Here is a 15,096-nt window from a genome sequence, read left to right on the forward strand (position 1 = left end):
GCAAAATCAACTACACTTGAAAACCCTTCACTTTTTTTTTTAAGCTTTCATGTGTCTAACTGAATTCTGATTAGCTCAATTTCATTGCTAACATGTATCTATCAAAAAGTTAATTCTTACACCAATTTTTGAGAACTTTGGCACCAGATTCAATAATTTAATAACACTAAAAATGTACACAAGAGCTTCGCCAAGATAAACTTAATACTTTATAACATAGGAGTATTTCAGTTAGGGGAAAAACAGTTTTTTACAAAACATGTAAGAAGTATTTTTTATTATATACATACAGTATGGGCTTCTTTAAAAAATATGTGTAGGTACCTACACTTCACCTTCACTAAATCAGGAGTTCACAACAAGAGGTGTATTATTCAATTGCTATTTAAATTATGCCCATTTCTGTGTAAATGACCTGTATATTGAAAAGTCTGGTGAGCATCTATAATAATCGAAAGGTCATGACGACGAGGTTTCAATAACTGTAATCAAAGGCGTATCATGTGCTGAGAATACTACTTAACTAAAACACAAACTCAAATAAATACAAATACTTTCCAGCAAATAAAGATGCAAACTTTGGCCTTCAAAACAGTGTAACAAGTAATTCCACTGAAAAGTAAAAAGTGCGCTACAATATATATGAGAAGGATACTGTACAGAATTAGTGGTAATGCCAATTAATTTTAGAGTAAATTATTCGTTATCTGAACTTACACTTGTAAACAATGCAAACAGAAATTATATTTTTTACAGGATTATCAATGCACTGTGGAACAAGAACAAGTGGAAAAACTGAACAGTAACTTGAAAAAGAGTAAATGAGACCAAGAAACTAAAATTCGTATTACCAAGCAACACTAAGCTGGAGAAAAATAAAAATTTCAAGTTGTAAACTTAGTGTGTGGTAATTTACTGAGTGTATGGGAACAGAAGCAAACAGCTGGAGGGAGAGGGTGAGACAGAATGGGGTTAATTCTTTGACACTGTCACAAAAGATGTTCATAGGAAACAGAGGAGGACAGCATTGTGTACTTAATGGTATCTCAGGCTAGTGCCTCAAGAACAAGGGAGGATTATGAGGTTCATCTAAAGCAGATCAAAAATAAATCACTGCCCCTTTTCCCATCAGTTATCATATCTACTAACCTTTTCAGACGTTTCTTTCAATGTACACAAGAAGTAAATTTTGGAAAAACCTGCAGTAAGACATAAGAGATTTTGTTACAAAATTCACAATCTTTAGCTCTTTACAAAATTCTGGATACAAACAACATTTATGAAAAAACGTAAAATCAAGTGATGTTTTCAACTAATAATCCATTTCTCAAAACATTACAATGCAATGAAATTAACGGAAGTGTAGCAGCTGATGAGCTAATAAGCTCTAATTATATGATCATGTGTGCATCCGTACAGTTCCATAATTTGCATTCATAAATATTATAAAAATATTTAGCCTACTACAGTCACCATTTCTCGAAAGGACGTAACACTCTTAGTTCAATATAACAAAATTCTGGAATAAAAGAAAATTTACATTCAAGAGTTGCTATAAGAGAAATCTCATACATATATATACAAAAATGTACAACTGAATAACGATAGTAATAAAATAATAACTGCAGTAAATAATAATATTAATAAGGACTTTAAAATTTTAAAAAGTGTCTGAACAAAAACCATATTCTGACTTTTTTTAACATATTTTCACGGTGGCCAGAAATACTGATTTATTTTGAAACATCTTTTTCTTTTTATTATTTCTCTGACAAATAACTGAGTCTACTCCTTTGAAACTTCTGAAATTTATTTACAAGTCATAAAATACAATCAAACAATTTCACTTCAAAGAATGCCACAATATCAATGACTAAATCCCTTTTGTTAATAGGATTTCATTCCATAAAAACTGATTATGCAACACAATTTAAGATGCATTCTCAAGTACAAACAACAAGAAATGGGAAGAATTCTTTTCTTTAACAATGTTTGAATTATGATGGTGTATGCCCTACCTTGTGGGTCCATATATTAAAACACAAGAAAAGCACTGAAATAAACTAACAGTTCCTGATATTATCAGAAAGTACAATTGTTCTCAGGAAACTCTAAAAAGCCAAAACACGGTTAAAGCTGGCATACTGACTTTTAAGGTGTACAGAACTGTTATCACTGCACTTGTGGCACTTGCTTCCACTCTGGCACGAAGTCTTTCACAAAATCTGACATGAGAGGGTGCCCAATGTCTTACCACACCCTACAGTTTCCTCAATTTGAAGTTAACTGTATCACAGTCAAAGATGTAATTACAAACACAATCATGACACAGGAAACTACAGCTTCATTATAGATCCTGAGAAGTTCAAATACCACAAACTGTCACAAACAGTCGGAGTACGAAAAACTTATCACTCTTCTGAGTATCTGTTACACAATGTCTTATGTTACTTGAAGCGCACATACTAGTCTTAACAACAATCGTTCTTGTCGTACAACAACGTCTGAACATTTTATCACAGTCAGGAGGTCACTGCTGATTGTAGCATAGAAATGTGTAAGTGTGCACAGCCAGAAGCAGTTGTCGACTGTAATGCTGATCATGGTGATAACTCACTTTTTACAGAACTACGTGTAAATTAAAATCAATAACTCTTATTAGATGTAGAGAAACTTTGAAAATTTTTTCATCACAAATAATTTAATTTTGGGTATGCAAATTGAAAACAATAAACATTTTACACCGGTCTTCAAGGAATATTTGAGCTCATCACGACAGCTTTTCCAGATACGTTATCACAGGCAAACATGCTTCATCTAGCTTCAATGCATCTTGTCATCCTTGATCCACACATCTTCGAAGATGTGAAGACAAATGCTGAAAATAGTAGTACTGGTTAAGGATCACGTAGTACAACTACTAAAAAGATCCATTTAATATAAGCAAAATAAAATGGCTAATCATCCAATTTAAAAAAAAATTATCATCACAAAAGTAATAGATTTTTATACACAAAATTATCACAAAAATAGCAAATTCAAACATTACTGAAAATTGGATTTGGATGGGGGCATGGAGACAGACTATAAACAATATTATAGATATCATAATTCTAATGGATGAGCCTTGGACAATTCTTTCAGTTGTACAAAAATTTACTTGTGGCCACAAGCACTGTTAGGATGTTTTTTTGAAACAGTGTAGTCACAACTATACTCACCATAGTGCAATGTAATCATTTACTTTATCCTAAAGACCCTAATCAAGGTGGAATGTTTTGCCTGCACACAGCAGCCAACTTTATTAAACATTTTCAATGCAGATCTGAACTACTGTGTCATCTTATGCATTAAAAAAAGAAGTATACTTACAGAATATTATGGCAACCTTATAAAAACAGCATTAGAAGTTTGTTTTATTCACACCAAATGTGATGATATTAGCCCACACACACACACACACACACACACACACACACACACACACACACACACACACACACACACACACACACACACAGAGAGAGAGAGAGAGAGAGAGAGAGAGAGAGAGAGAGAGAGCCTCTTCTGAAGTTTGGCAGCCATAGTGTGCAACAATGAAAATTTCATTGGAGAACGAGTCAACTGAAATACATGAATGGTAAAAAATAAGTGTTCTAAAAGAATGAAAATTCATGTATGTATCTTTTAGGTTAAAGACTGTGCTGCTGTGGTAGTTTATATGCCAACTAGATGTGAAGAGACTGATAAAAATGTATTATGAAATAAAAGAAATTATTCAGATAGTAAAGAGAGGTGAAAAACTGTGATGGAAGACTAGAATTCAATAGCAAGAAAAAGAAAGAAGGAAAAATGTTACGAGAACATGGACACGAGGAAAGAAATGGAGAGAGAAGCCACCTGACACAGTTTTGAACACAGCATAATTTAATCATTGCTAAAACTCCTTTTAAGAGTCATGAAAGGAGGTTGCATGTGTGGAAGAAACTTGGAGACACTGGAGGGATACAGATAGGTTACACAGTAATTTACTGGTTATTAACTGAACATATTGCAAAACACTAGGAAATTAAGGAGATGGGATGTGGATGAATTGAAAGAACCAGTAAGTTGTTGACTATTTCAGTAGAAGGGTGAGGCAAAAATTGACAAATAGGGGAAAGGCATACAATAGGTGGTGAATGGGTAGCTTTGAGAGATGAAATAGTGAACATAACAGGAGATCAGTTGGAGGAGGACTGGTTTAAACTGTTACAAAACATAAGAGGTACTGAATTTAATTAATGAGAGGAAAAAAAAATAATAAAGCCTATGTACTAAGCGAAATGGAATATACACACACCTAAAAATGAGTCTGGCAAGAACTGAAAAATTCCCTAGTTGGTATGGGCACAGGATTAACACAAGGCTGTAGAATGATCCATGATTATGGAAAAGATAGATTCCACCTATAGGACAGCTGGAGGATACATGGACTAAGATTGGAAGCCAATGCAAAAGCAAAGAAGGGAAATGGGAAAGCAGAGGAATATAAAGAGTGGATAAGCAATGGAAATGACCCCTGAGACAACATTATGCAAAAGGAGGAGGAAATAGAAGAAGATGAGATGGGAAATATGGTACTACAAGAAACATTCAATAAAGCACTGAAAGACACGTCAAAACAAAGCACCTGGACTAGATGGCAGTCGTTTAGAATTATTGAGATCCTTAAAATCTTCCTGTCTGATTAAAACTGTGTGCTGAACCGAGACTCGAGCTCGGGAACTTTGCCTTTGGCAGGCAAGTGCTCTACCTTCTGAGTTACCCAAGCATGACTCACGTCCCATCCTCACAGCCTTACTTCTGCCAGTAGCTCGTCGTCCTATCTTCCAACGCAAAGGTCCCAAGCTCGAGTATTGGTCCAGCACACAGTTTTAATCTGCCAGGAAGTTTCGTATTAGTGCACACTCTGCTGCATAGTGAAAATATCTTTCACTGAGAACCAGTCATGACCAAACTATTACACCTAGTATGTAGGATAAAATGAGAATGGTGAAACACCCTTGGATTTGAAGAGGAATATGGTAAATTACATTTCCATGCTTTGCAGCTGCTGATGTGTGTGAATATTATTCATCTGCCTGGTACAATACATCATGGTTGCAAAATGATTCCATGAATTATTTACAGAAAAATGGGAAAACATGTAGAAGTCATAATCAAAGACGATAAGTTGGGTTCCACAGTAATGTAAGAATGTGCAGCACAGACAATACAACTTACCTTAGAATTTAGGTCCAAGGAAGGTAAATGTATGTTTACAGCATTTGAAGATTTAGAGAAGGCATTTGAAAATGCTGACTAGACTTCACCCTTTGAAATTCTGAAGGCAGCAGGAATAAAATACAGAGTGGAAGCTTATCTACAACTTGCACTGTAATTCTGTCAGAGAAGGCAAAAGACTTGGGACAGCAGTTGAATAGAATGGATAGTGTCTTGCAAAAGAGATAATAAGATGAACATCCACAAAAGTAAGACAAGGATAATGGAATGAATTCGAATGCAATGCTGAGAAATTAAATAAGGAAGTGAGACACAAAAATTAGTAGATGAGTTTTACAATTTCTGTAGTAAAATAATTGATGACAGCTGAAGTAGAGATGATGTAAAATCCATAATGCTTTGTCAAATTTTACTCGCCATAGCATTTCCCACCTCATCTTCATCTACTTCCTCTTGCTTTTGCATAATATTGTCTCAGGGGTCAATTCCTTTGCTTATCCAATCTTTATATTCCTTCCACTTTCCCATTTCCCTTCTTTGTTTAGCATTGGCTTCCTATCTGAACTCTTGGTCCACGTATCCTCCAGCTGCCCTATATGTGAAATCTATCTTTTCCTTAATCATGGATCACTCTACAGCCTTGTGTTAGTCCTCTACCCACAGTCAACAACTTACTGGTTCTTTCAATTCATCCATCATTATCAGATTCGTTTTGGGTGTTGGGGTCTTACAATAAGTTACTTACTGCTATAAGTAGAGTTTTATCCATCTTTCATTATTCAATTCATTGCAATTCGTTTTGCCTTGTATATAATGTGACTATATGCTGTTGTGATTGGCAATTGCTGTACATGTAAAGATTGCCTTTGGTACACATCATCACATAATCCGTTTTCATTATCGTATACTAGTGAAATTTTTTAAGATCGGTCTGTTCATTTAAAATAATGTTGGGATGTTCTGTGATTCTGATTTAACAGATTAAGTTCAAAAAATTCTTCGATGATTTTAAATTACACTTCCTGTAGCTGTCCTAATCCAGTAATAAAATCCTAATTTTTTTGCCTAAAATTCTAACCTTTTTCTAAATAGAAACTAATTTCAATACTTTTCAAATATCATATAAAAATTTCCATGTTTTCAACAAAGATAGCCACAGCCACAGAAACACGATAATTAATTAGTACAGCCTCTAACACATAAAAGATACATACATGAATCTTCATTCTCTTAAAACACTTCATTTTTACCGTAAAAGTGTTTCAATTGACTCACTCTCTATTAAACTTTTCATTACTGCACCATGGCTGCCAACCTTGAGAAGAGGCTATCAGTAATTAGTAGAAGCCTGATTTGGGCTTTAAATGCAATATTTCAGACACACTCTGACCCTAAATGAAGGAGATATATTTAACTTATTGTATATTTATTTTCATATTAAAATTAATTCAAATTATCATCTTCAAAAAAGGAAACTACTTCGGCCTCAATGTCACTCACACTTAACAACAAATGTGAGAAGAGAATAAGCAGCTGATTATCTCCCACCCCTTCACATACAATACAATACAACACAACCCCCCCCCCCCCCCCCACACACACACACACACACACACACACACACACACACACACACACACACACCTACCTTTCATATGGTGGCAACACTCGCGTAACTTGCTGACAACATGTTTTTCCAGAGTCAGATAAGTTCTGTTGTCGACATCATTGCTGTGGTACTGAAAAATGGGTGACAAGCTTTTTATCTATGTCACTGCTGCTGGTGCGAAGCCACATAGTACTTTTTTGTAGGGAGTCTTCTTTCTGTTTAATATTTCTTACAATTATAACATTGAACATTCCAGAAGCACTCCTCTGTTCATAAAGTGTGGAGTGTGACATGTTCTTAATTTTTCTTCTTGTCCACTTTGTGAAGGAACACGTGTAAAAACAACACTACTGACAGGGCAAAAATACCACACTAGCACTGTTTGTAGCAGCATTTATTGGAACAACTTTCTTTTCATCTGTACTGACACAGCCATGGAACACTGGCTTTATGTTGGCAAGATGTTGCCATTACATTGCGAACATCTGTAGCCCAGTACTCGCCATGAACAATGTTGCAGAACATGTGTCGAACTCCATATAAACTCACCATTAGTAAGCTGAGATGACGAAACCATTCTAGACTGGTTTACTGCATACACAGCAAGGAAAACATTACAATGTATAAAACAGTAGCATATGGTTCATGAAATGTAAACAGTACCTTCTGCGACTTTTTGCAACATCAATCATAAAATGTCTATTTCAGTAATTTTTTAGCAAACTCCGACAAATCTGTAAATAAGGTGATAAATCCATAATAATTACAGACAATCTGTAGTAGTTGGGAGTTGGCAGTCAAGCTGCACTTGCAACAACAGTATGAGCAGCCCTTGCAGCTAGGTACAGTGCGTAATAGCAGCTGTTGTACTAGCCACAATTGTCACTATATCTACACCTACATATGTAGTCCACAAGCCACCATGCAATGCATGATGGAGGGTACCTTGAACCACTGTTAATTCATTCACTTTCCTACTCCACATGCAAATGGAGTATCAGGTAAATGACTGTCTATATGATTCCGTACGACAGCTAATTTTTCTCATCTTGTCTTTGCAGCCCTTATTAGAAACTTACACTGGCACCAGCAGAAACTTTCTATAATCTGTCGTAAGTGCCAATGATCTGAACTTTTCAACTTTCTTTTTTTTTGGGGAGGGGGGGGGGGGGGAGTTACAAATCTAGAAGAAAGATTATGAATTTCTTTAATGGCTTCCTTTAACCCTTCCTTGACTAGTAGCACAGGTGTGTGGTGCTGCGATCTAGCACTGAAAGTATCAAAAACTGTTTCAAGCCAACAGACTCATTGTTTGGCACCTAATATGCGAGATCTTAACAGTTTCAGCTGTGCATTGTGTGCCTTGTGTTTTGGTGGTTTTATGTAAATTTATTCCTGTCTACAACTGATGAGCTCAGTAAATGTATTTATTGTATTTCTTACTCTATTTGCTAGAAATACATATATCTGTACACATATTTACTGATAACATACTTTCAAATTTGTTTGTTTTACCTTATGAGCAGTGTGTGTAGAGAATTTCTATTTGTGCTTTTTGTTTGCTTTTGAGTTTTAGTTTTTAGATTTATGCAATTACTTCAGTTCTATCTTATCTATTTCCCTTGATTTGATATGAACAGAAAAACCTAAAATTCTAGGTGTATGCTATTTAGTTACATAATGGACCCAACGACGTTGCACTGAGCTGTGTCGATGGAAACTAAGACAATTAAATCTGACACGTGCCACGACACATGAAGATAATAAATTATGTAATGTTTCTGCATACCATTTCATTTCCTGTTTTTAGAAAGACTGATAGAAGGGAAAATTTTGGCCACTTATGTTCTCGACCTGGAGAAGAAGAGTACTTTGAAGATGAACATGGTAAGACACAAAAGAACAAATACCACTTGATAACTCAAACGTGAGCTCAACAGTGTCCACCAAAGTCCAGTTTGGATGACACAATACCAGAAGTCGTAGACCCAAAAATAAATGCAAATGACTAGTTGGAGGAGAGAACTGATTTAGACAGATTTGATTGTGCCTTAGCTCAAACTGCTAGTCTAAGTACTCACTGACTCCAGAAGACATGGAAACTGGCTACTTCTTTACATTTTTACTGAGCCTATTATTAATATGCTTTGTGAGGAAACAAATCGCTATGACTCACGAGAAAGGCAACGATGTATTGGAGGGCAGACAGTAAAAGAGATGAGTCTGAACTGGAGTATGAGTGCTACAGAGGAAAAAAAAGATCTTCATCGCTGTTCACATCCTGATGGGTATACACCTTTTACCTGTGCTGGCAAACTGTAAAGCAACTCCCTTCAAGGTGTAACTGCTGTCTATGAGCTTATAACAAAGACAAAATTCTACAAACTTGTGGAAAATTTGAACTGCACAGACAACACTTAAGTTGTGCCTAGAGGCACTGTTGGATATGACTGCTTTCACAAGCTAAGACCCATAAATGAAAAGCTTAATGTTAATTTGAAACAAGTTTACATTCCATCTAAGTATCATTGCTCTTAACGAGAGCATGGTACATTTCAAAGGCTGGTCGTCCATCTATAAATACGAACCAGTGAAGCCAATATTGTGAGATTATAAAATTTAAGGTTTATCCAACTCTAAAATAGGTTTTGTTTTACATTTTGAAATTTATACAGGAGAATGTACGGAAAAGGAATATTCCATATCTTCTCTTGGAGAAAGAGTTGTAATGAGACAATGTTAGATTCTCACCATCTTGTTGCCCTCAACAATTCCCCCCCCCCCCCCCCCCCCCCCCCCTTACTGGTGTGCTTGCATCTGTAGCAGAGTACAAAGCTGTAGTGGGAACTGTAGATGGGTTCGACTGGTGGAGACAAAGATATGATATTGGCAGAACGTCACTCATAAGGTGGCATTGTCTCTTTATTTTAGTTTGGACATTGCAATAGTCAACAGTTTCATCACATAAAACTGTAACAATGGAGGAAAATGTAACCAATTCCTTTTCACTTTGCTCTTGTAACTTTCAACTGGCAGAAATATAGAGAGAAGAGGAATGCAAGCATTCATCAGAAAAAAACAAACCAGGAGTTAGTTCTTTTTACAGATCCCAATTCCTAGTAAGAACATTGTTTTAAGTGGATGTTTATGTCCTGCTGGACTCAAGGAGGAAAAAACTTAGGGAAGCATTATGCCTCCTCGAGCCAATTGGGCCATAAATGTCCCACATTACACACACACACACACACACACACACACACACACACACACACACACACACACCAGTGAAGTTAGAAACAAGGCCTGACTCAGCAACCATCCCAAAAGCAAGAAACCAGTTTCCACAGAATATGTGAATTTTTTATTAATTCGGTCACAGACGGTCACAGAAGGATTAATCTGACTCAGCGAAAACCATCAAAACTTGGGCAGTACTCAAGAGAATGGGTAGTTTTAAGTTCTCTAAATGCCGTCCCCTTTACAGATGACACAAGTTTCCTGGAATTCTCCCAATAAACAAAAGTCAGCGAATTTTCTTCCCTACTAAAGACATCACATGCCGTTCCATTTCATGTCACTTTGCAATCTTGCAATTACATATACTATGTTATCAAAAGTATCCTGACACCCCCAAAAACATATATTTAGGTGCATTGCGCTGCCACCTATTGCCAGGTGCTCCATATCAGCGACATCAGTAGTCATTAGACATCATGAGAGAGCAGAATGAGGCACTCCGTGGAACTCACATGCTTCTAACATGATTAGGGGATTGGGTGTCACTTGTGCCATACATCTGTATGTGAGATTTCCACACTCCTAAACATCCCTAGGGCCACTGTTTCCAATGTGATAGTGAAGTGGAAACATGAAGGGACACATGCAGCACAACATCATACAGGCCGACCTCGTCTGTTGACTGACAGAGACCGCCGGCACTTGAAGAGGGTCGTAATGTGTAAATAGGCAGACATCTATTCACACCATCACACAAGAATTCTGAACTGCATCAGGATCCAATGCAGGTACTATAACAGTTAGGTGGGAGGTGAGAAAACTTGGATTTCGTGATCAAGCGGCTGCTCATAAGCCACACATCATGCCAGTAAATGCCAAATGATGTCTCACTTTGTGTAAGGAGCGTGAATATTGGGACGATTGAACATTGGAAAAACGTTGTATGGAGTGACGAATCACAGTACACATTTTGGCGATCCGATGGCAGGGTGTGGATGTGGCGAATGCCCCGTGAACGTCATCTGCCAGCATGTATAGTGCCAACAGTAAAATTCAGAGGCAGTGATGTTAAGGTGTGGTAGTGTTTTTCATGGAGGAAGCTTGCACCCCTTGTTGTTTTGTGTAACACTATCACAGCACAGGCCTACACTGATGTCTTACGCACCTTCTTCCTTCCCATTGTTGAAGTGCAATTCAGGGATAGCGATCGCATTTTTCAACACAATCTAGCACCTGTTCATAATCCATGGCCTGTGGCAGACTGATTACACGACAGTAACATCCCTGTAATGGGCTGGCCTGCACAGAGTCTTGATCTGAATCCTATAGAACATCTTTGAGATGTTTTGGAACGCAGACTTCGTGACAGGCCTCAGCGACCGACAATGATACCTCTTCTCAGTGCAGAACTTCATGAAGAATGGGCTGCCATTCCCCAAGAAACCTTCCAGCACCTGATTGAGTGTATGCCTTTGAGAGTGGAAGCTGGCATCAAGGGTGGGCCAACACCATACTGAATCCCAACATTACTGATGGAGGGAACCAGCCAGGTGTCCTGATACTTTTGATCACATAGTGTATTTAAACATGACTATGTCTAGAAGCACACCACTAATATTGTATTCAAATGTTAAAAGATTGTTTTTCCTACTCATCCGCAATAACATGCATTTTTTCATAGTAACATAACAGTACAATGAAGCAAAAAGTGAACATTCCAGAATTTCTTTTGTGGGTGGTATGGTTACAACTAAGGTGGTATATATGCTGCAACATCACACTGTTTACATGAGAAATATACTTTTTCTAAATTAATTTGGGAGTGTGTTTTCCTGGGTGATGCAATTTCAACAGTATGATGTGTTGACTCTGGCCAATTTTCCCACATGAGCTTCACTGTATAGTGTACCAGTTGTGGCATCTATGTAAGCAAGAAGTCCAATATAAATCTAATTTTACAGTCACAAATAATGAAATGTTTCTACTTTAATTTTTTTTTTGTTAGCAAATACGCTCAAAAACCAAGTGTCTTGTGAAAATCAGAAACCTTGCATCACCAGAGACTTTTTGAATGACTCAAGAGCCAATTTGAAATTTTCTACCAAATAGGAGACAAGTTACTTCTTACCTTGCCGAGGAATACTGTTGTCGAGAAAAAAGGATAGGTACACACACACACACACACACACACACACACACACACACACACACACACACACACACGCAGACATTAGAGAGAGAGAGAGAGAGAGAGAGAGAGAGAGAGAGAGAGTGTGTGTGTGTGTGTGTGTGTGTGTGTGTGTGTGTGTGTGTGTGTGTGTGTGTGTACCTGTCCTTTTCTCCTCCTAAGGTAGGTCTTTCCGTTCCCGGGATTGGAATGACTCATTACCCTCTCCCTTAAAACCCGCATCCTTTCGACTTTCCCTCTCCTTCCCTCTTTCCTGAAGAAGCAACCGCTGGTTGCGAAAGCTTGAATTTTGTGTGTATGTCTGTGTGTGTTTGTGTGTCTATCGACCTGCCAGCGCTTTTGTTTGGTAAGTCACATCATCTTGTTTTAAGATATATTTTTCCCACGTGGAATATACAATGATGCTGTTACTTAACAAACGAAAAAGTGCTGGTAGACAGACACAATAAAAAACACGCACAAATATCAAGCTTTAACGACCCACGGTTGCTTCATCAGGAAAGAGGGAAGGAGGGGAAAAGTCGAGAGGATGTGAGTTTTAAGGGAGAGTGTAAGGAGTCATTCTAATCCCGGGAGCAGAAAGACTAACCTAGGGGAAAAAAGGGACAGGTACACAAACACACACACACACACACACACACACACACACACACACACACACACACATCCATCCACACATATACAGACACAAACAGACATATGTAAAGGCAAAGGGTTTGCGCAGAGATGTCAGTCGAGGCGGAAGTACAGAGGCAAAGATGCTGTTGAGTGACAAGTAATGTACAAGAGGCAACAACTTGAAATTAGTGGAGGTTGAAGCCAGGTGGGTAACAGGAAGAGAGGATGTATTGAAGGGCAAGTTCCCATCTCTGGAGTTCTGATAGGTTGGTGTCAGTGGGAAGTATCCAGATAACCCGGACGGTGTAACACTGTTCCAAGGTGTGCTGGCCATGCACCAAGACATGTTTAGCCACAGGGTGATCCTCATTACCAACAAACACTGTCTGCCTGTGTCCGTTCATGCAAATGGACAGTTTGTTTCTGGTCAAGCCCACATAGAAGGCTCCACAGTGTGGTCAGATCAGTTGGTAAATCACCTGAGTGCTTTGACACGTGGCTCTGCCTTTGATCGTGTACAACTTCCGAGTTACAGGACTGGAGTAGGTGGTGGTGGTGGGAGGGTGCATGGGACAGGTTTTACACCGGGGAGGGGGGGGGGTTACAAGGGTAGGAGCCAAAGGGTACAGAAAGCGATTTGGAGATTTCACAGGGAAGAACCAAGAGGTTACGAAGGTTAGGTGGATGGCGGAAAGACACTCTTAGTGGAGTAGGGAGGATTTCATGAAGGATGGATCTTATTTCAAGGCAGGATTTAAGGAAGTCGTATCCCTGCTGGAGAGCCACATTCAGAGTCTGATCCAGTCCCGGAAAGTATCCTGGGACAAGGGGGGCACTTTTCATTTGCTTCTGTACCAGGTCGGGAGGGTAGTTGCGGGATGCGAAAGCTGTTTTCAGGTTGTTGGTGTAATGGTTCAGGGATTCAGGATTGGAGCAGATTCGTTTGCCACGAAGACCTAAGCTATAGGGAAGGGACCGTTTGATACGGAATGGGTGGCAGCGGTCATTATGGAGGTACTGTTGCTTGTTGGTGGGTTTGATGTGAACGGATGTGTGAAGCTGACCATTGGACAGATGGAGGTCAATGTCGAGGAAAGTGGCATGGGATTTGGAGTACGACCAGGTGAATGTGATGGAACCACAAGAGTTGAGGTTGGAGAGGAAATTCTGGAGTTGTTCTTCACTGTGAGTCCAGATCATGAAGACGTCATCAATAAATCTGTACCAAACTTTGGGTTGGCAGGCCTGGGTAACCAAGAAGGCTTCCTCTAAGCGACCCATAAATAGATTGGTGTAAGAGGGGGCCATCCTGGTGCCCATGGCAGTTCCCTTTAATTTTTGGCATGTCTGACCTTCAAAAGTGAAGAAATTGTGAGTTAGGATGAAGGTGGCTAAGGTGAGGAAAGTGGTTTTCGGTAGGGTGGCAGGTGATAGGTGAGAAAGGAAGTGCTCCATCACAGCGAGGCCCTGGATGTGCAGGATATTTGTGTATAGGGAAGTGGCATCAATGGTTACAAGGACGGTTTCCGGGGGTAACAGATTGGGTAAGGATTCCAGGTGTTCGAGAAAGTGGTTGGTGTCTTTGATGAAGGATTGGAGACTGCAAGTAATGGATTGAAGGTGTTGATCTACATAGGCAGAGATACGTTCTGTGGAGGCTTGGTAACCAGCTACAATGGGGCGGCCGGGATGTTTGGGTTTGTGAATTTTAGGAAGTATGTAGAAGGTTGGTGTGCGGGGTGTCTGTAGGGTCAGGAGGTTGACGGAGTCAGGTGAAAGGTTTTGCCACATACTCCCGATGATCAAGTACCACGGTCGTGGAACACTTGTCAGCCAGAAGAATGATGATGGATCGGGCAGCTTTCAGGTCACGGACAGCCTGGGCTTCAGCTGTGGTGATGTTGGGAGTAGGATTAATGTTTTTCAAGAAAGATTGAGAGGCAAGGCTTGAAGTGAGTAATTCCTGGAAGGTTTGGAGGAGGTGGGTCTGCTCCAATCCTGAATCCCTGAACCATTACACCAACAACCTGAAAACAGCTTTCGCATCCCGCAACTACCCTCCCGACCTGGTACAGAAGCAGATAACCAGAACCACATCCTCATCCCCTCAAACCCAGAACCTCCCACAGAAGAAACCCCAAAAGTGCCCCACTTGTGACAGGATACTTCCCGGGACTGG

General features: G+C 39.0%; 1 protein-coding gene across 2 annotated transcripts in view; it reads right to left on the minus strand.

Annotated features, from left to right (window-relative positions):
• Positions 1-260: 260 nt before the first annotated feature.
• Positions 261-15,096, minus strand: part of LOC126325972 (cullin-3) — a 244,749-nt gene continuing 229,913 nt past the window's right edge. For both annotated transcript variants that reach the window (XM_049995469.1, XM_049995468.1), the window contains exon 16: positions 261-2,878. The gene's annotated coding sequence lies outside the window, so the exon portion shown is untranslated. The remainder of the gene's footprint in view (positions 2,879-15,096) is intronic.

This window comes from Schistocerca gregaria, chromosome 2 (genome assembly GCF_023897955.1).
Source record: "Schistocerca gregaria isolate iqSchGreg1 chromosome 2, iqSchGreg1.2, whole genome shotgun sequence".
Lineage (NCBI taxonomy): Eukaryota > Metazoa > Arthropoda > Insecta > Orthoptera > Acrididae > Schistocerca > Schistocerca gregaria.